This window comes from Cervus canadensis, chromosome 31 (assembly GCF_019320065.1).
Source record: "Cervus canadensis isolate Bull #8, Minnesota chromosome 31, ASM1932006v1, whole genome shotgun sequence".
In the NCBI taxonomy this organism is placed as follows: domain Eukaryota; kingdom Metazoa; phylum Chordata; class Mammalia; order Artiodactyla; family Cervidae; genus Cervus; species Cervus canadensis.
Window position 1 is genome coordinate 40,295,948 of NC_057416.1, and position 24,454 is coordinate 40,320,401.

A 24,454-nucleotide genomic window follows, 5' to 3' on the forward strand; every position below is an offset into this window, starting at 1 on the left:
CCATATTTTAAGTGGATATTGTCAAATGAAGGAAACTGGATGCTGAAGAAGCCCAGAGTTCAGAGACTCGGGGATGTTCATCCTGAACAAGGGAAACGGTGATGACGCGTTAACTAGGGTGACGATATGGCTGGGTTCACCCGGGTCATTGACTGCTCATGCATGTTTTCTTAGTATCCCATCTGATTCAGCATCTGTCCCAGATACGTTATTTTTACACTTTGAAAAGCAATTTATTTTTTTTTAATGATTTTCTTTTTGTTTTTCTGTTTGCTTTTTTGGCTGCATTGTGGGGGCATGTGGGATCCTAGTTTCCCAACCAGGGAATGAACTTATGTCCCCTGCATTGGGAGCACAGAGTCTTAACCACTGAACCGCCAGGGAAGTTCCTGAAAATGCTTTTGGATTAGAATCTTTCAATAGGTCTCCCACTATATTAACTAGTAGTCAGTTAGTTAATATAAATTTTAACAATTATAATACATTTGTTGTTTTAGGACCATTTTTTACATTCAAAGTTTGTCCCCACCTTGGATAGTAAATTGTATACCTGATAAACTTCTTGCTGTTTGGAGGATTCTCTTGTTGAGAGAATTACTTCTGTGCAAAGAATTACTTTTATGTCATTCAGAGAGAACTTTGATCAACTGGTAGACATGATAAGAAGTTACATTTCAGCTGAATATAAACTTTGGGAAGCGGTAGGATCTCACCGCTGGAAAAGCTCAAGTGAAGCGTCAACACCCCTTGTATGCCAGGGGTTTAAAAATACTTTGCTATGGAAAACTTTCAAACATACGCCAAAGTAGAGAAAACAGTATAATGTCACGAATGTTCTGAAGAAGGAATCCAAATTCCCAAGTGACCGCAGTAAACCCAGTGCCGTCTGTTGGTGGACGCAGCAGGGGTGGCCGGGCTCAGGTGAGTGCTCATGAGTTGCGTCTCGGTCCCCGTGATGCTGAGAGCAGGGCCCCCATTGCCAGGTGTTACTGCAGCTAGAACTGCAGGCCCCTGGGAACCAGGAGTCCATTTCCTTTCTTATCTTTGGTTTCTTTGATAATTGATTCCTCGTGCATAAAAGAGGGTCGCATTTTCCTTCTGGTATTTTCCATTTTTTTCTTAGTGAGTGGTCTTTATGGAGGTGTGGGCTGTCACTGCCTCATCCTGATCCCAGCTTAGGTGACCACCTGAGCCCCTAACACACCATGTCTGTCTAACCCATTGTGTTTCTGATTCTTTGAAACCCCATGTAACCCCTACATGCGACTATAGCCCGCTAGGCTCCTCTGTCCATGGGATTCTCCAGGCAAGAATATTGGAGTGGGTTGCCGTGCCCTCTTCCAGGGAATCTTCCCAACCCAGGAATCGAACTGGGGTCTCCTGCCTTGCAGGCAGATTCTTTACCAGCTGAGTCACCAGATGTTTAGTACACATTTGTTGACCAAATGAATGAACCACCGACAGGCTGCCATCTACCGTCTCAGGCACAATGGAAGCCTAGTACAGGTCTCTCTTCCCTGGAAAATGGGGTTTGGAAGTAATTTTAAGCTTCTCTACCCATGGAAGATTGAAGGAGCTTGACTGTAAGGGAATTCTTGTCTTTGATGCCATTCTGGGGTGCTAGCTTCTGCATTCTCAGTGATTAAATGAACTCTAATTGGGAACTAGATGTAATATGTTCCTACAACTATTGTGTAAACCAAGGAAGTCTCTGCTGCTCTGCATGAATATACAACAGCCATCACCCGGCATAAAATTTTGCTTAGAGTAGACATGACGACATTCCAGAGAAGAGTACTGTATCCTTATAGTGGGAGCTACATGATGAGAAACGCTCTTCATCAAAGGTTGAAACAGAATCTCTGGTTGAAACAGAATCTCTTGGGGAGCAAGACATGGGTGTCAGCAGGCTAGAGCCTTTGTAGAGTCTTGTTTCCTCTCATGGAAGGGCACAGAGTATCTCTCAACTTTGTCCAATTCCCAAGTCTTTAACATTTAGTTATTTCACCAATGAGAACAACATTATGGCATTTAACAAGTCTCAAATTTTACCAATAAGAACCTATTTCTGATATTCACGATTCTAAGATCAAAGCATTTGGTTTGAATCAAGATATGGTAATTGTCAAGACTGATGGATCTGAGATTAATTAAGAACCTTTTGTAGTATTCACCACTGGAGTGTGGTGTTTCTAATAGAAGGTAGAAAACTGAATTTACTTTTCCTGTGTTCAGACCCATTCTACCTAAAGAGCACTCTTCCCTTGTTCCAAATACATGAATCTATGACTCACATGAGTAATCAGATGCATAGTTCTTTAGAAAAATGATACTAGTAATTAAAAAATGAAAACTATGTAATGATGCATTGAGACCATCATTTGATATTTTCTCCCTCATCAAGAAATCCTCCAGTATTTAGAATATAACATAGTGGTTTAATTTGAATGATAATTTCCACATGTGTTTCTTCATTTAGGATAAAATAACAATAAGAAAAACTAACAAAGTAAAGGTATATTTCCATTTGCATTTCCTTATTCCTATTTTGATAACAAGTAAATTAGATTGAACTGAACTAACCTCTTTCAAAGAAGTTTATTTTTTACCAAGTTCCCAGGCTTTTTGAAAAAAATGCCTCATTGACTAAAGTTTTTCACAATCCATCATTTTCAAGGAATAGAAAATAAAGAAAAATTTATAATTAATGGAAAAGTTCATTCTCAGTTATTGGTGTGAAATATTTTTGAATATTCTAGTTTCCTGATAATGTCTCAATTTTAAGAGATGCTTAAAATGACAGCTATTGATTATCTGAAAATTTTGAATGGTTATTTAGTTGCCCAAGAATATAATTTCTTTGGACCTAGAGATTTAAATGTCTCTACTTTGAATAATTCTTTAGCCATTCCAACTCTGTTCCAGTTATTTAATTTTCAGTTCTTGATGCACTTTGAGACTGCATAAACTTGGACAAATCATAATCTTATTTCTGTATCATCCATAAAATGGGATGAAATAGCTGCCCTAGGAAAGCAGATTTTATTTTCCTGGGCTCCAAAATCACTGCAGATGGTGACTGCAGCCATAAAATTAAAAGATGCTTTATCCCTGGAAGGAAAGCCATGACAAACTTAGGCAGCATATTAAAAAGCAGAGCTATCACTTTGCTGACAAAGGTTCATATAGTCAAAGCTATGGTTTTCCAATAGTCATGATGGATGTGAGAGTTGGACCATAAAGAAGGCTGAATGCCAAAGAATTGATGCTTTTGAATTGTGGTGCAGGAGGAAACTCTTGAGAGTCCCTTGGGCAGCAAGGAGATCAAACCAGTCAATCCTGAAGGAAATCAGTCCTGAATATTCACTGGAAGGACTGATGCTGAAGCTGAAACTCCAATACTTTGGCCACCTAATGCGAAGAGCTGACTCGCTGGAAAAGACCCCGATGCTGGCTTAGACTGAAGGCAAAGGAGAAGCAGGTGGCAGAGGATGAGATGGTTGGATGGCATCACCGACTCAGCAGACATGAGTTTGAACAAACTCTGTGAGGTAGTGCAGGGCAGGGAAGCCCGGCGTGCTGCAGTGCATGGGGCTGCAGAGTCAGACACGACTTAGCGGCTGAACAACAACACTTTAAGTGCCATTAGGGGATAAATTAATATAACTGATTTCTCAGCAGTAGAGACTACACTTACCCTTATTGAAAAGGTGGACTTTGTAGGGAAAATTAAAAGTGAAATTGGGAAAACCATTCTCTTGTCTGTGACAGTAGAACCGATTAATCTTAAAATCTCAGACAAACCCACAAGCATTGCAGAATGAAATGTGCCTGTCACTTATTATTGGAGTTATGTTTACCTGCCTCACCTTTTTGCTTATCACTTCTGTTAATTTATTTGTCTTACCTCTCAACTTTTTTGTAAGTCATCAAGAATCTATACCAAAATCCTAAGTTCTTAGAATTTTTCTAATTCCAGAAGAGGCAGAATTTTGTGATCACTTGTGACAGTTCTAGAAAGCGATGTTGATTTTGTAAAACTCAAAAGCTTCTCTTCACTGAAAAGTGATGATTGCTGTTTCTTAAGGCTATGATAAGATGTAGCCATAAACTTAAATTATACTCACATCAGCTTTTGGTTATTTTTTGGCATGTTCTTTATACCTAGCTGGATTCTAATATCAAAGGTAAGTGCTGCAAATTTGAAAATAATTGCTAGATCAATAAATTTGTTTATAAAATGAACCAATTTTATTATGTTAAATTCTGTTTATCTCCTGGTGGTCCACTGGCTGGGACTCCATGCTTTCAAAGCAGGAGCTTGGGTTCAATCCTTGGCTGGGGAGCTAGATCCCACCTGCCACGACTACGACTTGGTGCAGCCAGATAAATTTAAAAATACTGTTTATCTGTGTTATAACGTGCTTGGAAGGGAAGTCTAACAATAGTTTATATAATTTTACAACTTCTATCATATTGATAGTATGCAATTACTTCCTTTTGGAGCATATACACACACACACACACACACACACATTTAGTATTTTAATAAGCATTTAAAATAAAAATTCCATAATTAAAAATCAGCTAAGGGTAAATATAACTTGAGTAAGTGGGCCCAGCTTGCAGTTAGTACTCAAGGTAAATAAAATCGTAAGGAAATCTGGTTTTGTGAACAGTTTGTGAATTAGGTTAATAAAGGATACTTCCATGGTGAGTACCCTGGTGGTCCAGGGGTTAAGAAGCTGCCTGCCAAGGCAGGGGACACAGGTTCCATCTGGTCCGGGAAGATCCCACCTGCTGAGGAGCAAGTAAGCCGAGGAGCCGCAGCGACTGAGCCCCGCCCCAGAGCCCGCGCTCGGCCCGCAGGGGAGGGGCCGCAACTAGGGGGGAGCCGCTACTGGCAGCAACAAAGACGCAGGGCAGCCAAAAATAAACAAATAAGTACAAAGAGAGGGTATGTTCATGAGTTCAGAAGTGCCTCCAAAATCTCTGTCAGACACTAAAAGTAGCGATCACCAAGCGATAGGACCTGTGCAGACAGCAGAGCTTCAGGTGCCGTCATCCTCCTCCGCGTTTGCTCTGAGCGTAACCCCTGTAATCGCGGCACTGGTCTTGCAGCTCCGCCTCGTCTGGGGCTGATCCCCGAGGCTCTGTCGTCTGAGTACCTCCCTGTCCCCTCGTTTCAATAACCATCTCCAGTGTGGCAAAGCTTCATCCTTTGCAGGTGGATTTATCTTATGGTAAGAGTCTGGTGCTAATCAAGAGCAACCTCGAAGCCCCTTGAGGACCTATGTCTTATTTTCTGGTGACTTCTCTCTTTTATTCTGATAGCCTTGGAATGGAACCTGGGAAATCACTGGCTGTCTACACAAGCTTGTAAAAACTGTTGCTGATTTTGAAACGTGCACAACATGGGGGTTGCAAGCTCAGGTTTATTTATTTATGTTTTAATTGAAGCATAATTGCTTTGTAATATTGTGTTGCTTTCCGCCACACGGCAGCGTACATCAGTCGTAAGCATACGTGTGTCTTCTCTCTCTTGAACCTCCCTCCCACCCCTGCCCCTTCCACCCCTCTAGGTTTTCACAGAGCACCGGGTTGAGCAGCCTGTGCTAACAGCAGCTTCCCACTAGCTAGCTATTTGACACGTGCGAGTTATGTTTCAATGCTACTCTCTCAATTCATTCTACCCTCTCCTTCCCCCGCTGTGTCCGCAAGCCTATACAACTGCAGTTCTGTTTGGGGCAAAAGGAAGACTGAATCCTGGAGATAGCATTTCAGATAGCTAGAGAAACTGCTCCGAAGAGGTAGGGTATATAGAAGTCTTGTAAGAAGGACGGGTAGTTGGGAGCACCACAAGACTGCTGATGATGAATAAGCCAGGTTTCCCAAGTTAAGGAATTCAGCCTTTTTCTCTGTAAGGGAAGATTCAGAGTCTGGACTCACTGAGACCATTCCTTGGTTATGCACCTCAGCTAACCGGAGCCAGGATCCTGCATCTCCACACCCTGAGTTTCCTCAGGGCGTGGCCGCAGGCTGACAGCTGCTGTGCCTAGCAGCTCAGTCCTGTCAGACACTCTGCGACCCTGTGGACTGAGCCTCCAGGCCCCTCTGTCCATGGGATTCTCCAGGCAGGAATGCTGGAGTGGGTGGCTATTCCCTCCTCCAGGGGGTCTTCCTGACCCAGGGATCAAACCCAGGTCTTCCGCATTGCGGGCGGACTCTGTACCATCCGCGCCCTCAGGGAGGCCGAAGAATGCTGGAGTGGGTAGCCTGTTCCTTCTCCCGAGGATCTTCCCGACCCAGGAATGGAACCAGGGTCTCGTGCGTTGCAGGCGGATTCTTTACCAGCTGAGCTACCAGGGAAGCCCCTACTAGCTGCTGGATTACAGGTATTCTTTTCAGCCCTGCGTTTCCTCGGGGCTATCGGCTCGTGTTGAAGGGCTGCGATTGCTGACTGCGGGGCATCCTCTGATGTGGCAGGAGGGAGGACTATTCCGTCTCTCACCGTCACAGTGCAAAGTCATGGATCTGACCGGCTGTGACGGCCCTGTGTGACTGCACAGTGAAGTGACTCGGAAGGAGAAAGGTCAAATACCCGCTTCCTTACCTGCCAGCCCCTGACTTGGGACCACTCGGCATTTTAGGTTTCGTAATCTCTGGGATTTTTCCCATCTGGACCACCTCATGCTGCTGTTGTGAAGGATCATGTTAGATGAAACGTCTTAAATGATTTGTATGGTTCATGCAATATTCCAAGAGCTCGGTAATTGGCAGTTACTGCGACTTGCTTTGAAGAGAGTCACAGATAGGAGTTATAAAATGTCCTGGGCAGGTATCCCTGCAGTAGAGAAGACGGATCAGGCAAGACTCATTCTTTTTTAGTGGGATACAAGTGATATATATGTCAAACCATCTATTAGTTTCAGGGGTACAGAGTAACACTTCTATAGGTGTGTATACTGAGAAATAATCACCACAGTAAGTGTATTTAGCATCCATCACCATGCTGCTGCTGCTGCGTCACTTCAGTCATGTCTGACTCTGTGCGACCCCGTAGACGGCAGCCCACCAGGCTCCCCTGTCCCTGGGATTCTCCAGACAGGAACACTGGAGTGGGCTGCCATTTCCTTCTCCAATGCATGAAAGTGAAAAGTGAAAGTGAAGTCGCTCAGTCGTGTCCGACTCTTAGCAACCCCATGGACTGCGGCCCACCAGGCTCCTCCGTCCATGGGATTTTCCAGGCAAGAGCACTGGAGTGGGGTGCCATTGCCTTCTCCCATCCATCACCATACATAGCTACAATTGTTTCCTTGTCATGAGATCTTAAAAAAATTATTTTAAAATGTTAAATTGGAGAATAATTGTTGGTCTCTGCGATGCGACCATGACTCAGTGGGAAGTGTGTGTCTATCCCTCCCTGCCGAGCCTCCCTCCCGCTCCGCACCCCACCCCCCAGGTCATCATGAGCCCTGGGCTGAGCTCCCGGCCGGGCGGCGCGTTTCCGCTAGCTTTCTGATTTCCCCGGGGTACTGCAAGTATCAGCACTACACTCCCTCTTCTCACTCTCTCCTCCTCCCACTGGGACCCCGCATCCCACCGTCTCCTTACTCTGCTCGGCCCACAGCCCCTTCTTTCTGTCTGCCTCCCTATTTTACAACTGAAAATTTGTACCTTTTGACTCCCTTCTCCCATTTCACCCGCCTCTGGCAACCACCAGTCTGTTCTCTGTATCTATGAGTTCAGTTTGTTCCCCAGAGAGGCAGCAGTGCGCAGTGGCATGAAGCAAGACCTTAAATCCCTGCCCTGGAATTGAACCTGGGGCGCCTGGATGAGAAGCGGGAATCCTAGCCACCAGACCAGACCGGGCTAGAGGCTAGAAGCTATTTTCCCTGGACCTTTGCCCTCAGTGAGAAATGTGTCTCTCGCAGAGTTAAAAGCTGTAAATGCAGGTGTGAAGTTTTTTACTAGAGACACAGCAGAACCACAAGTGGGGGAGCATGCAGAGAAACGGCTTTCTTACTTAGGGCAGAAGTAAGGCGGCGACGCAAGCGCAGAGAGAAAGGGTGTGGGCGTCCCTCCTGGAGAGGAGGGTGCAGGAAAGAGGCGGTTACGTCATTTACATGGGGCAGTTCTGGGTCTTTGTTTACCCTCAGGCAATTACTGGGTTTCTTTTTCCAGACCTGACCTACGCTAGGACCCTCCGTGACATGCAGGCCCATTTTTTTTTTCCCAAGATGGATTCCAGCCCGGAGGTCTATGGGGGGCATCACCTGCTCTGGGGAGGTGCCCCCTCGTTTTTCACCACCAGGGAGCCTGTGTGTGCAGTGTCTCCTCTGTCCCAAGGACAGGAGGTGAGTGACCTCCTGGTCATTTACTCAGACAGGGCTCAGTCTTCTCTGTCCCTGCCATGACTGTCATCTTCAGGGGTCCACAGCAGACAAAGCCTGACTGGTTGCCCTGTTTCAGCTGTGACTTCCATTTCGGAGAGCAAATAGTAGGTTGGCTGCATATATCTAACCTGGAGCTACCTATCTCCTGTTTTAGGAAATGCAAACAGGAGGCTAGTTGTAAGTGTCCAGCCTGAAGCCCACCTTTTTCTTGCCCGAGAAATGTAAATGGGAAACCAGTTGTAAATGCCTAGCCTGGGGCCCATCTATCTCCTGCTTCAAGTGTTTTTTCTTTCCTTTTTTTTTTAGATTCCACAAATGGGTGAGAGCAGCCAGTATTTATCTTTGTCTGTCTGGCTTATTTTCCTAGGGTAATGTCCTCAAGGCCCATCCATATTGTCACAAATGACAGGTTTCCTTGCTTTTTTGGCTGGATAGTATTCCATTGTATATATGCATGGCTTATATAGACTATAGTTTCTTTACTTATTTACCCATTGGGGAGATTCATTTTTTATGTGTAGTTTTTGAAATAAGTTTCACTAAGTGTGAGTGAAACTATTGTTCATCCATTGTTTACCTTCCTAGGTGACTCCTCTGATTCATTTGATTATATTCTGGAATCAGCTTGTTAAAAAATCAGCTTCCTTCTCTTCTAGCAACATTGTGGTCCTATATGATTTTTTTTCAGTCTTATGTAAGCAAGAAGTGGGCATCCCCTGCTAAAAGAAGAATCTTTAGAAAAATTTGAGAACTTCTCATTACCCTAACATATACTGTATGTTTCGTGGCTTTTTGTGACAAATAGAAGTTTGTTGGCTTGACGTTGGTTTTCCTTTTCCATTTTATTGTTCCTTAAAAGCCCTGTTGTGTGCAGAATGGGACCAAAATATCAACGTATCTTTAGTGATGGTGCAGTGCCATTGGGGGCGGATGCTCTACCAGTCTTTCCTAATACCTGGTCATGTTGAAATGCAGGTCTCTGTATGTAGGCACAATTCTGCAATCGCTAATAAGTAAATGTTAGGTAGTTAGAATAGGAAAAAGCAGTCCAGAATGGCGGTGGCTAAAAGACAAGGACAGGAAAAGCCCATGAAAATAGAACAAAGGAAGGTCTGAGGACCAGAGTGAGGACCTCAGGTGAAACAAACAGCCCTCCTGGCTGGCCCAATTTACATAGGGCAGGCCCAGGGGGAGGAGAAAAAAACATAGAAAAAGAGGGGCCAAGATTGGGTGGGGGGGCCCTCTCTTCTCTTCTGTCTTTTTGGGTTGGCCTGCTCTCATGCCTTGAGGATGTATTTTCCCTTTCTTTCTAAATAAAACTCCATTCAAGGGTCCATTCAAGGGCTATAATGCTGTTCCACCACTTCAAATTTTGGTTGCAATTAGACAGAACCGAGGAAATTACAAAACTCCCCCGACATCAATATTCACGTTGTTGTTCTGAGTTTAGTCCTCTATGCTTTACAAAGGCCTTATTGATGAAATGCTGTCCTGACAAAGAATTAGGCACAAAAGAAGAAAAGTGACTAGGTATGGTAGATGGAGGAAAGGAGAAAAGAGTCTGGGCTTGATTAGCCTGTAAGCGGCTAGTTAGTCATTTTAGGGAATTGATGTGTGGTTAACTCTGTCTTTAAAAAGAGTTCTAGAGGTGATGTCAAAATTCAAGTGTTGTCTGTAGAGGCAAATGTAAAGGGGGAAGCATGGTCCTAGATCTTAGAGGCAGGGTGATGCAGTGCAGCTTGCCACCAAGACTCACCCGATAAATAACATTCACATGCCAGACACACCCCCTTAGACTTATCAAAGCCCTAAACATTCTTCTTCCCACTGGAGCCATTTCTACTAGAGAAAGCATTTCTGAACACAAATATGAGCAAGAGATAGATATTTATGCAGAAAACCCTTCCTTAGATATAAAAGGAAGGGTTGCAATTCCATCATTTGCAAGCCTCACGTGTTGTTTCCAGCCCCAGATGACCTGTGAGGGTCTTGCAGTGGGTGGCAGAGTCACAGGTGACATCTGCAGCTGTGATGTCAGACCTGTCTGTGTGCTGAGAACAGGGAAGCTAAGGATTCACGCTTCTCATTGCTTAACTGTGTGATGTTGAAAAGAGCACTTAACTTCTCTGGATTATACTTCGTATGTTTAAATTTAGAGACAGTCATCATCTTAGGCTGCTTTGCAGAATCATTGATAAAATGTCTAATCAATGTATGTGAAAGCACTCTAAAGCAAAGAGAGCAAAACTAGTGAGTTAGTCCCAAGGGGCAAATAAATCCATGTAGACCCTCAGTTATCCTGTTTGTTCAATTTTGCCAAGTATTTGCGGGCTTTTCAGAATATTTTATGAATATAACATTGCCTTAGATGCATCCCTAAGTAGAATAAAATGAAGGCTCTACAGTGTGATTCTGGAAATATCTCACCTTTTTTTTTTAAAGCTGGGAATGTGAAGATTTTAATAACAGTTGCAACAACAAGCAACAATTGATTACAGTTTAAGTGTGGTGAGACCTTGCTCTAAAGGCATTGTGTGCTTTTTATTTTTCACAAGAATTCCATGATTAATTTCCCCTTTGTATTTAAGGAAACCAAGACATAAACAGATTAAGAGAAATATGCAAGATCACACAGCACATAGTTGGTAGAGCTGAACCTAGGCAGTCTGACTCTAGGATCGGTGCTTTTAAATTCTGCATTCCATTCATCTTGGCAGTCCTGTTTAATCCCAAACCTATGCTCTTGGCCTCTCATGCGCTGCCTCTCCAGAAGTCTTCCAAGTAGTGAGTTCACGAAGAGGCAGCATCTCCTGGCTGCAGAGTATGCACAGTAAGATCATCTTCATAACACAAATTTGTACACAAATGTATGTAAACAATGCAGCTGTAAATATTTAGGAATAAAAACACTAAATATATGCATGTTCTAAGGGACAAACTTGACAGAAAAACCAGTGGTTAATTTTATGGAAGTATTAGAGAATAAAAAAATAATTATAGATCTCATTACTTTCCAAATATGTCTTTTCATTTATCTTTCTTGTTGCAGTAAGACCATGGGCATAAAGGAAGAGATACAAACACACATTTCATTTGCTTCAAGAATCAAAAATCGCTGGAGTCAGGGGAAAGCACTATGACACATGTTTTGGACTCGTATCAAGAATTCAGACAGGAATAATGTACGAGAGAAATGTGGGAGTATAAACACTTCCTTGCCATTTAGAATAAAGGTGTGCTTAGCAAACCACACCAAACTTTAGTACTTAATGGAAAGAACATGAGATGCATTGGTATTTAGAGCTAGTTGTGGATACTGGACTTCATTGCCCAAAATCTCTCCTTAGGGAATGAAGGATTTATTCCTCCCAATGCAGAGGTTGTCCACTGAGAGATCGCCTCACCCCTCTTTGAGAATTGCCTCTACTGAAGAGTGCCCCCTTGCCCAAGGTGCCTGCTTCCCAGGGCAGCACATCACCTATCAGTCCAGGGGTACAAAGATCTGGGTCCCTCCTGGTGTGAACAGGGTGATGCCAGCCCCAGGGATCCTCCTGGGATCAGGGCTTGGTCATAACTGCACTGCAGCCCGACTTCTCCCCTGCCAGGCTCTCCTCCTGGAAATGCCCTACATTTCCAACAAACATCCTGCACAAAATTCCCAAACCCATCTTGCACCAGGGGCTCTCATCAATGTATGTGAAAGCACTTGATAAACTCTAAGAACTGTTTAATCCCGAACCCCGACCTCAGATTTTCCTGAGGGTTCTTCTGGCAACTGCAATTAGCTTTTTTAAAGGATTTATTTATTTTAATTGGAGGCTAATTACTTTACAATATTTTAGTGGTTTTGCCATACATTGACATGAATCAGCCACGGGTGTACATGTGTTCACCATCCTGATCCCCTCTGCCCCCTCCCTCCCCATCCCATCCCTCAGGTTCATCCCAGTGCACCAGCCCCGAGCACCCTGTCTCATGCATCCAACCTGGACTGGCGATCTGTTTCACATGTAATAATAATGATTAAAACTGTTAAACAATTTTCTTGGAAGGGAAACTTAGTGTCCTACATATTCTGTACCATATTGTCAGAAAGTTATGCTAAGGTCAAACCAAGAGGTTGATTTAAATAAACTAGAATTTTATAGGCTTGTCAACCTTCAGGTCATGAAAGACATTTTCATTGCCTGATTATGGAGAGAATGGGCTTCCCAGGTGGTGCTAGTGGTAAAGAACCCGCCTGCCAATGCCGGAGACATAAGAGATGCAGGTTCGATCCCTGGGTCAGGAAGCTCCCCTGGAGGAGGGCATGGAAACCCACTTCAGTATTCTTGCCTGGAGAATCCAATGGACAGTGGAGCCTGGTGGTCTATATAGTCCAAAGGGTCACAAAGAGTTGGACATGACTGAAGCGACTTAACATGAACGCCTGTAAGCACAGATGAGGAGAAAACAGAAAAATGGTCAAATGATCAACCCAACACAAAAACTGTCAAGTGATTGAGTTCTAAAAAATTGAATTGTAAAACCAGCATAAAGCATTATTACCATTTCTTTTCAGTTCACTCATTCAACAAGAAATTGTCGTGGGTCTATTATGTTATGGGAGAGAGAGAGTAATATAAGATATGGATTGCTGTTCTTTTCACTGTATAAGGGAGGAAATACATGTGCCTATTATATGATTAACAAAACAAAATAACATTTGGTTGGCCAAAAAGTTTGTTCAAGTTTTTCCATAAGATCTTATGGAAAAATCTGAACAAAGTTTTTGGTCAACCGAATACAAAACAAAAAGATACAGGAATTTAGAAAAAACAAATAACTTTGAATTGTGGTGACTGGGAAATGTTTCAGGGATTACACAGTATTTGAATAAAACCTAGACTAAGCAGAGATGATTGGGAAAGGATGTGGTAAGCAGTGAAAAGAACTGTTCACTCACTGAGTCCTGTCTGACTCTTCGGGACCCCACGGACTGCAGCATGCCAGGCACCTCTGTCCTTCACCATCTCTCAGAGGTTACTCAAACTGCTGTCCACTGAGTCGGTGATGCCATCCAACCATCTCATCCTCTGTCATCCCCTTCTCCTCCTGCCTTCAATCTTTCCCAGCATCAGGGTCTTTTCAAATGAGAAAAGAATAGGACCAAGATATGGATGTGAAGAAATATAAGCAATATTATAGCATAGCCTATCGACCTCCCACACTGTAGAAGAGGTAGTTTGGGATCAGAGTGTGAGAGTCTTGAGTGACAGGATGAGAAGCTGGGAGTTTCTTTACGGGTCAGTGTGTGGCTACTGAAGGTTTCTGAGAATGGCCTTATCAGGAAGGTGGAGTGGCCCTGGAGATGAGAGTCAGGCAAACTTTCTGGTTCGTGAAGCCTGATTTTAATATTGCTCTTCATCTACCCATCAGCCTGGCCTCCCAGGAGCTCTCCAGAATGAGAAACTTGGTTAATGGGCTAATAGTGAGGACATCTTCTTTTCCTTCTAGATTGGCTTTAAAAATGTAGAATTTCAATTTTATGTGGGTAGTGTCTTTAAATGGTATTCCCAGCTGAAACAACTAGCTAATAATAACAAGAATTTTCCATGAAACTGTAACTGAAGCTCAGAATTGAATTTTCCCATTGTTTTGTGCCCAAGTATAGTTGTTCCAATATCTACCTGCTGAGGGAGAAGACCTTAAACAAACACATACACAGGAGGACCTTGGTCCACCGCTGAGTGACTGCAAGAAGCCTCACACTCCCACCCTGGGAGCTTCCCACTGGGTTTCGTTTTGAAATGACAGTGTTTCGGGCGCTACATAAATTTACAAGTGCTTCTCTAAAAGTGAGTTTCCCACAGAAGGCTGACTCCATCGCTGTGTCTGGCACCTTCTTTCTATCTGTGCTGGTTCCTTTTCACTTTGCAAAGACTTTATTTAGAGCGTTTCCCAGATCTTGTCTAAGCTGACCTAGGAAAGTACTAAAAGTGTTAATTAATATGTTTTTGATGTTGAATGTCTCCTCATTCAACTTTTTTCTTCTTTTCTAAAGCACTCTGTAATATTTTATGAGATACCAAGGTAACAATTACAGCAAGTCCCCTGCACACGAGCCTTCAGGTTGAGAACTTTCGAGGCCGTGAATGTGCTTTCCCTCAGCGTCACGCGTGAGTGACGTTGCAGCTCTCCCTCTTCTGTTCCCCAAGAGCCTGCAGTTTATCATCTCCCACCCCTCCCTCCTCCAGCCACCGACTCTTCTTGCCTGTTCACTCGATGCCAGCCCTGCGTGCCCACGGCTGTACTGCACTACACTGCTTTTCAAGGCACTGTACTGTAAGATGAAAAATACCTTATTTTTTGTGCTTGTTTATTATATATTATTTGTGAGAAAAGTATTATAAGCCGATTGCAGTATAGTACTACATAGCTGACTGTGTTAGTTGTGTATCCAGGCTAATTTTGTTGGACTTATGAACAAACTGGACTTGTGAATACACGCTTGGAACAGAATTTGTTCATATGGAGGAGATCACTGCACTATGTCTTTCAGAAGTTCTAGGAATTGCCACACAACTGCCATTTCTTGTGTTTATAAATATCACTGTTTAACATGTGTGTGTGTGCTAAGTCCCTTCAGCCATGTCTCTTTGCGACCCTTTGGACCATATAATCCACCAGGCTCCTCTGTCCATGGAATCCTCCAGGCAAGAATACTGGAGTGGGTTCCCATTTCCTCCTCCAGGGGATCTTCCCCACCTAGGAATTGAGCCAGCGTCTCTTACATCTCCTGCCTTGGCATGTGGGTTCTTTACCACTAGCACCACTTGGGAAGCCCAGTGATTAGCAGACTTTAAATTTATTTTGTTACGACAAAAATTCAAGAGCAACAGTCAAAAAAAACAAAATAAACATTTAAAAATAAATGAAATCACAAAGAAGCAAAAGTAATGCAGGCTATAAATGCCCAATCTGTTTAAGGTAAGATAAGATCCTTTCTGGGAAATGGAGTTAGGACAAAAACTTGAAGGAGACCTAGGATTCTGATAAACTTGGACAAATGGCAGACATTTCTGATAGGAACAGAAGGAGAAGGAGAAAATTTTCAAAAAGAGATTAGTGATAAGGGACATTTTTCAAGAAGTTAAAAACAGCTGTTTTACAAATTTAAAATGAACACATGCCAAAGATATTATTCATCTCATTAATTCATATACTGAAGAAATCAGTGTAATGGAGTGACTGCTTCCAAGAGCATCCGAGGTGCTGGGTATCCTCAGAAATTCAATGAAGGAAAGTTAGGATATGATTTCTGGGTTAGAGACAAAACTAGATAATGTTCTGTAAGACAGTAAACTGTAACACTGGGCTATCTTTCCTGCTAGACAAAAATCTGGATGTCAACATATGTGTTAAAGTGCGTCAGTGGTCAGTCATGTGCGACTCTTTGAGACCCCACAGACCGTAGCCCCCAGGCTCCTCTGTCCATGGGATTCTCCAGGCAAGAATAGTGGAGTGGGTTGCCATGTTCTCCTCCAGGGGATCTTCCCAACGCAGGAATTGAACCCAGGTCTCCCACATTGCAAGTGGATTCTTTACCATCTGAGAATACCAGCCACTTCTTTACATCTTGGTCTTTATTTAATGGTAAACAGTGGCTGAACAAAGTATATGCCTTTAAATAATCCTCGGGTGGACCTTTCAAGCAATGCCTCCAAATGACATTGAATGGATATGGTACTCAACCTTTGTTCCATGTTTTGGATGAGTTTTTAGTTACCAGTAGGAAGGTTAGCATACAGTAAGAAGGTTGGCATACTTGGATGATTTTGTTTCCTTCAAGTGGAGTGGCTGTAGTGAACAGCAAAAACAAAGGAGAGGTGAATTTGGAAATCTTTGAACAGTGGGCTAATGAATTGGGACCTGTAGGGAACAGTGGGGAGGAATTCACTAAAGGTTTGGATGTGGACTGGAGGAAGGGCTATTTAGAAAAATAAGTAGTCTAAGTGATACAAGAATTATGACATCTTCTAGGACATTTGTTCAACAATTTAGGATTAAATTTAAATGTCAAGGGCAGGAAGGAATATATATGAGGGGCTGAGGCCTACAGAAAATATAGTTGAAAGGAGATATTAATAGAAGTGAGTCATTACTCAGTTACAGAAATCAAGCATTAATCTATTGATCCTGAACTGGAGACTGATGACTTTGAAAATGACATGCATGATAGGAGAAGGAATTGATTTAAAGTGACAGATAATGAGCTCAGAGAATAACTGGGATCTCATAAAACTTCATAAATCATTCAGTCTACTTGCTCCTTCCAATGGACTCTCAAGAGTCTTCTCCAGCACCACAGTTCAAAAGCATCAATTCTTTAGCTCTCTGCCTCCTTTATTGGAAAGCAAAGAGATCAAACCAGTCAATCTTAAAGGAAATCAACCCTGAATTCTCTTTGGAAGGGCTGATGCTGAAGCTGAAGCTCCAATAATTTGGCCACTTGATTTGAACAGCTGACTCATTGGAAAAGACCCTGATGCTGGGAAAGATTGGAGGCAGAAGGAGAAGAGGGTGACAGAGGATGAGATGGTTGGATGGAATCACTGATTCAACAGACGTGAACTTGGACAAACTCTGGAAGATGGTGATGGACAGGGAAGCCTGGCGTGCTGCAGTCTATGGGGTCATGAATTTGGACACGACTTGACTGAAATGACTTGGCATGCATCTACACATCCATGCATCCGTCACTTCATGATGAGCAGAGTGTATTTCCCTGATACTTGGCTTTGCCCTTGGCTATGTAACTTGCTTTGGCTAATGGACTTACTTGCATGGTTGGGCTTGCCTTTTTGAACTTCTTCCATTTTTATGAAAAGAACCAGATAGCCCTACAGCCTAGGCTATAGAATGAGACAGGTAGTCATGCTATCAGAATATTCACTCTGAAATGTCTTGTGACTAGTTTGCTATCTGGAGCTGTGACTTCTCTGAAATGTGTGATTATTGAGTCTGCAGAGTAAATGTGATTATCACAAGAGACAGTGTATGCATTATAGAAATTTCATAATGAAATTTACATGCAGGTTTTATCTTTCTTTAAATTACTGTGTGATCATTGCATTGTTAAATGAAAATACTAGATTCAGATTGATGGAGAAACAGAGATAGCTCATGGATAAGTAAAGTAAGGTTTATTTATTTTAAGGATAGAGAAGGAAGTCCATGTAGTTAGGATACTTAGCAGAGAGATCAGCTATATCCTCTAAAAGTCATAAGCTTCTGGACCCCAAGTACAGTTCGGCTCAGTTCAGTTGCTCAATAGTGTCCGACTCTCTGTGACCCCATGGACCGCAGCATGCCAGGCCTCCTTGTCCATCGCCAACTCCCAGAGCTTACTCAAACTCATGTCTATTGAGTCAGTGATGCCATACAACCATTCATCCTCTGTCGTCCCCTTCTCCTTCTTCCCCACGGACTGTTGCCCACCAGGCTCCTCTGTTCATGGAATTTCCCAGGCAAGAATACTGGAATTGGTTGACATTTCCTTCTCCAGGGGAATCTTCCTGACCCAGGGATCAAACCTGGGTCTCCTGCATTGGCAGGCAGATTCTTTTTTTTTTTTCCTTCTTTTTTATTTTATTTTATTTTCCCCCCCATTTATTTTTATAGGCAGATTCTTTACCATTGAGCCACCAGGGAAGCCCCGGGCTCTAGAGTACTTTCAGTTATTTTCCAGGCTAAGCAAACAATATTAATTGTGTCTTCATTGACATCCAAAGTCTAAGTCTGTACCACATACCTCTAAAGCCATACTCTTTTTATATTTTCAACAACTTTCATACATATGGTCCAAAGTTTGAGATTGTTCAGTATGATAAGGAGAGAAAGGAAGTTTAATCTGAATGACTCTGGAACTCATTGTTTATCAGGGAGAATGATTTTTGAATGTACCTCAGGTGTTACTTGATCTCAGCTCAGATGGGGAGAACTGGGTTCTCTTAGGGACTGTTTGCTCACAAAGCTCTTGTCCACCTGGCCTCCTGGTGATCCCCAGATTCAAACAGATTCTGTAATAGCAGTACTATCGAGAACATCCATTGGAGGACACCAGAGCACAGCAAATAGATGAGAATGCAGGCATACAGAAGGAACTTGGTAAATCCTCTGCACAAAGGCAGGCAGTGTCCTCTCCAAAATTAAACTCGTGGCTACCTACAGAACTGACTAATTATCAATATTTCTATTGAAAAACAAATTCTATCACTGATGCTTTTCGTCTTTCAGAGCTATAATTTTAGAATTGGCTGATGAATGACTTTTCCAGGAGGTAAATACAGAAGTTGTTTTAGTAACTTTTACATTTTTGTGTACGAATCTGCTTTGGAAGTTCTGCTTAATAGCCTAACCTTAATTAAATTTTCCTTGACAGATGAAGTCCTTTGCAGGTTGATGACCTGGGTTTGTCTGACAAGCCCTTTGAACACAGAGAACTTAGTAAGGCTCACAGAAAAAAAACCCCAAAACAGGGATTCTAATTGCTGCCAAAGGGAGTTACCCCAGGCAGATTATTTAGGTAAAAGACCTGATGAGAAAAAAACCTTGACATCCACGTTGAGGGTTACTAAATTTTGTCATAATAAATTTTCAAGTGTTTGAACTGTCTGCTAACAATTTTTAATCTCAAATGGTAACTATTTACAAGATGTGAATAACACTTAGATATTCGGGCCTTTAATTTTAATTTAGCATAAAACTAGTCTTGTTCCCATTTCTGAGATTCTGAGTTTTCTGGGACTCCACCAATAAACAAAACATAGCTTGGACTGTAAGTAATGATGCTCACCACATGACAACTTGTTAAACACATTGTGCTTGAAAACTATCAGCATAATTGTGTATTTTTGTCAGAAGACTCAGCAGTCATGCATCAGCTTATCTTGGTAATAATGGCAACTGTAGGCATTTATTTTCACTTTATACACAGGGGGCACTCTGGGTTTGGTTTGCAAAGAAGAAGATGAAAAATTCTGGGACTAATTTCCTTCTGGAAATAAGTGTCCCTTGACCCAGAATACTTAGCTGGGAGTGACATGGCAGCCAGCTTTTCCTGCATAGCGTCTTATTAATTTCGATTCACCTCTCCTATTGCAACACAGATTGTCAGGCAATGAAAGCCATTATTTATGGTCCTGAGCTAAGGAAGGTGTTAAATCAGGTGCGTTAAAGCTCGTAGGTAGTAGTTTAAGTGGGGTGGGAGTGTCAGTGAGACCACTTAGGAGCCGTGTACTGATTTACAGACTTCCAGTGGGGGTTCCAGTCTCTTGTAAGACACTTGTATTCCAAATCATTTGGTTGTTTGGGACCAGGGCTCTGCTTCTTTATTTCTTTAAGAGCGACTAATCTCTGTCTTAAGCTGCTTACATGTTTTGGGGATGAGGGTATAAATGACTAAATGATGTGTTAGTTGCTCAGTCGTGTCTGACTCTCTGCGACCCCGTGGACTGTAGCCCACCAGGCTCCTCTGTCCATGGAATTCTCCAGGCAAGAAGACTGGAGTGAGTTGCTATTTCCTTCCCCAGGGGATATTCCCCAGCCAGGGATCGAACCTGGGTCTCCCACCTTTCAGGCAGATTCCTCACTGTCTGAACTTCCAGGAAAGCCCTATGTGATGTCAAGTTTTCCACAAAATACTAACTTGTTCAGAAGCATTTAATAATTATAATTATGGTATTGCTAATAATATAGTATATTTAACTGCATATTTAGTTAATTCTTTTTTTTTTTTCTTTTGTTTTCCCCACTAAAAGAGTGACAGTGAGCGGTGGGGGGAGGGCTGAGTCACCCGTGGGGCATTCATTTTTATTGGAGTATAGTTGCTTTAGAACGTTCCATTAGTTTCTGCTGTCCAGTAAAGTGAATCAGCCGTATGTACACATATGTCCCCTCGTTTTTGGATTTTCTTCCTGTTTAGGTCACCACCGAGCAGTGAGTAGTTCCCTGAGCTGTGCAGTGGCCTCTCATTCGTCATCTATCATGTATATCAAGAGTGTATCTATGCCAATTCCTCCACCTCCCCGCCTTACGCCCTTGGTATCCATACATTAGTTCCCTACATCTGTGTCTCTAGTCCAGGTTTGCAAAAAAGATCATCTGTACCATTTTTCTAGATACCACCTATATGCGTTAATGTATGATACTGGTTTTTCTCTGACCTACTTCACTCTCTATATCAATCCCTAGGTCCATCCAGGTCTCCACAAATGGCACAATTTCCTTCCTTTTTAATGGCTGAGTCATTCTGATACTGCACTTCCCTGTCTCCCTGTCTCAACAGGACATGGACGGCACCTTCCAATTGGGTGATTAGTGAAGAGCCTAATAAAGATGCCGCAGGATTTGAGGAAATAGTGCGGCGAGGAGGCTAGTCATCATGGGCAGCGCAGACGTCCACCTCCGCACAGGCCGGCCAGGGCGGGCGCTCCACCCGGAGGCCTGTCCGCCGCGCCCCGGCCTCAGGTGGGGAGCCAGGTGTCCCCGGCACACCGTGCAGGGGCGGGGTGCGGGACCCAGGGGCAGACCCCTGACCTCGCCGTCGCCCCGGTCTAGACTCCTGCCCGCTCGGCTACAGCCACCTGGACGGGAGAGCTGCAAGCCAGCCCATTGCCGCGCGCGCAGGTCGGCGACAGCGCAGGGCCCCGCGCGGGGCGAGAGCGCACAGAACGTGTCCCGCTCCCAGCAGTGCCGCCAGAGGTCAGATCTCGCGACGTCTCGCGTCACCCACGCGATTGTGGACGGCGAGAGCTAGGGCTCCGGCGCCCAGGTGGTCCTGCCTGCTGCCCGCGGGGACGTGCGGCCTGCAAACGGAGTGAGATTCCTCACGTTCTCCAAGAAGGGAGACGCCTCACGTTCTCCAGAGAAGTGAGGTGCCTCACGCTCTGCAAGAAGGGAGACGCCTCATGTTCTCAAAAGAAGGGAGATTCCTCACGTTCTCTGAAGAAGGGAAATGCCTCACGTTCCCAAAGAAGGGACATTCCTCACGTTCTCCAGAGAAGTGAGGTGCCTCACGTTGTCCGAAGAAGGGAGATGGCTCACGTTCTCCAAGTGAGATTCCTCACGTTCTCCAAGAAGGGAGACGCCTCACGTTTTCAAAAGAAGGGAGATTCCTCCCATTCTCCGAAGAAGGGACATTCCTCACATTCTCCAGAGAAGTGAGGTGCCTCACGTTGTCCGAAGAAGGGAGATGGCTCACGTTCTCCAAGTGAGATTCCTCACGTTCTCCAAAGAAGGGCGATGCCGAAGAAGGGAAATGGCTCAACTTCTTCGAAGAAGCGAGATACCTCACGTTCGCCCCACGTGCGTCTTCAGCAGTGAATTTAAAACTCAACTAAAAGCCCCGGAAGATGGCAGTTAACCTACTGAGTCTGGAGCCGTCTTACCTGTCTCTAGGTAACTAGTCTAATTGAGCTGTCTTACCTGTGTTCTCTCACAGACCTCGACACCAAAGTGTCGCTGAGTCTTCAGACTATAATGTTGCAGTTTTAAAAACGAAAAATATTAACAAAATCAATAGGTGGTAGACTTTATGCAGAGAAATCATGAATTTCAATTTCCCTTTCCTGCTAGAAAAGGGGAAAAAGTTCAGAAACAAGCACATATATTGTAAAGGTATTTTCTGTAATTTGGGGGGAGGTATTGGTAATTTATTTTGATCCAGCCCCCTTTACACTTTATGTTACAATAACATCTTCCCACTTTCTTGGTTTGTTTGCTATTGTTTTCCTTGTTTGTGAACAGCTTACTTTGTATTTTTCAATAGTAGGGTTATGCTAATATGCTAATTGTACCAATGGTAAATATTAAGACTGTACTAAATGATTAATATATATTCTTTGACTCTTACTCTAATGCTGAAAATAGAATTTAAGTCATTTAAGTGTTGGATAAATTAAAACTTAGGGACATACCCTAATCTCCAATGTAGGTTTTTTTTTAATTGTGATAAAAACTACATAATTAGATCTACTCGCTTAACAGATGGTCAAGTGTACAGTCTAGTATGGTTAAATATAAGCACTCTGTTCTATTCTAAAGCTAATCTCTGGAACTTTTTCATCTCCCATGACAGATTTCATGCCCATTGATCAGCAGGTCCTCATTTCTCCTCCTCCAGCTAATTCCAAACACCATTTACTTTCTAACTTTTCCAAACTCACCCTTCATTTGTAGTCTGCTTTCAAAATCTGTCTTACAGTTCATGAGCTCTATAGTCCATCGTAAAGAATTTTGAATACTGTCTCTGTAAACTGTCTTTGTAAACTGTTCTCTGCATGAATTATATTACTGTAAGCATCAGTTTTTAAAAAGTGAAATAGTTCAAGCATTCAGAAAATATGACACACACCCGTATAACCATCACCTATAGCTTCATCATATTTTGATGTTTCATCATCTTTGGCTCAGTTTTTTTTTTTTCCCCTTTGGACAAAATTAAAAATCCTAGGTGAAGTTCTTGCTAGTCTAATTCCCTTTCCTTCTCTAGAAGTCCATACTGTTCTGAATTCATTGTTTCCGAATCACATGTGTTTCAAACTTTTAACCAGGAAAGGCTTTACAGGTGTGTATAGGGCCTGTGTTTAGAAGGGTCCTATATTTGGTTTGATGTTCCTATTTTTGAACAAGGCAAGTGGCCCCAGTTTTGTAAGTTTTAAAGGTTATTTTGATGGTGTGATGCATAGATAGATGCTCAGATAGGTGAAGGGCAGATTTCTTTCTTAGAGCTGCAAATGAGAGAAGAATGCCACTTGGGGTTCAAAAAGGATGGCCCCCATAGGGTAACAAAGTCGGAGCTGTTTAATATAACAGTTTATACAAGGTACACTGGCGATGGGGTGAGCTAGGTTTCCTGGGGACCCCGTGGGTCGGCTGATCTGAATAATTTCACACGATAGGGAAGAAAGGGCCCTCCTTAGTGGTCTGGACTTGGCCTTGGGGTGTGGGGTCCCTGATTAGGTGTGGGCACAGCAGCCCCAAGGAGTGAGAGTCTGATAGAGGAAGTGGTTGGAGCGGGGGTTTAGCAAACTGCTGCTGACGGGAAATTGAGGTTTTTCTGCCAGGACTTCAAAACTAGGTCAAGACAGTACTTGTGAAATATATTAAGGCATTGTCACTTTTCACTAAGCCCTGAAAATTATGTAACTAATCCTGATTTTAACTGTGTGTTTATACATAGGCATTGTATTGTACTGTTTTGCATGCATATAGATTTTCATGAATTTAGGTTGTTTCAGTTTTCTTTTTTAAATAAACAATGCTGCAATAAAATTCTTGAAGACAGCTCATTGGATACATGTGCTGCTTTAGGGAATATAACCACGAAGGCAGTTGCTTGGCACAGAGTGTATATATATTTGATATTTATAATTTGATGTTCCCATAACTCTCACACCTCTTTAAATGTTGGTTCTACAGTTAAATTCATTTAATATATGAAGTCATTTTGCTGTGGTTTCCCCAGTCATCTCTCAGTTGGCAGGAATTTGTTGTCTAGGTGTTTCCTTAAGAAGGGCTCACGAGAGAGACATTGCCTGAATTACATGTGCAGTGGTGTTTTCCAATAGGCTTTATTCACAAAGACAGCTTGGCTGGCTATAAATTCCTTTGCTCACACTTTTCTCCCTGAGAGTCTTCTAGAAATTTTTATACTGTCTTTGACTTTGAATGATATGAAAAAATCTGATCTGAGGCTAATTCTTTCCCTTCTCAGTGTCTTGGTCAATTTGCCTGACAAATGAAATTATTTTTTTAATCTTTAGATTCCAATAATCTTGCTAGGATTTGTCTTAGTCCTAACTGCTCTGGGTAAACGTCCTCAGGGACATTGTATGCCATTTCAACATGAAAATTCAACTCTTTTTTCCAGAAATTTTATCAAATTATAGTTTCAGAGTTTGCTCTGATCAACTCTTCTTTTCTGAACAAATTTTTGAAACTATAATTTGATAAAATTTCTGGGAAAAAAAGAGCTGAATTTTCAGTTAGTCTTAAAGGAAATCAACTCTGAAAAT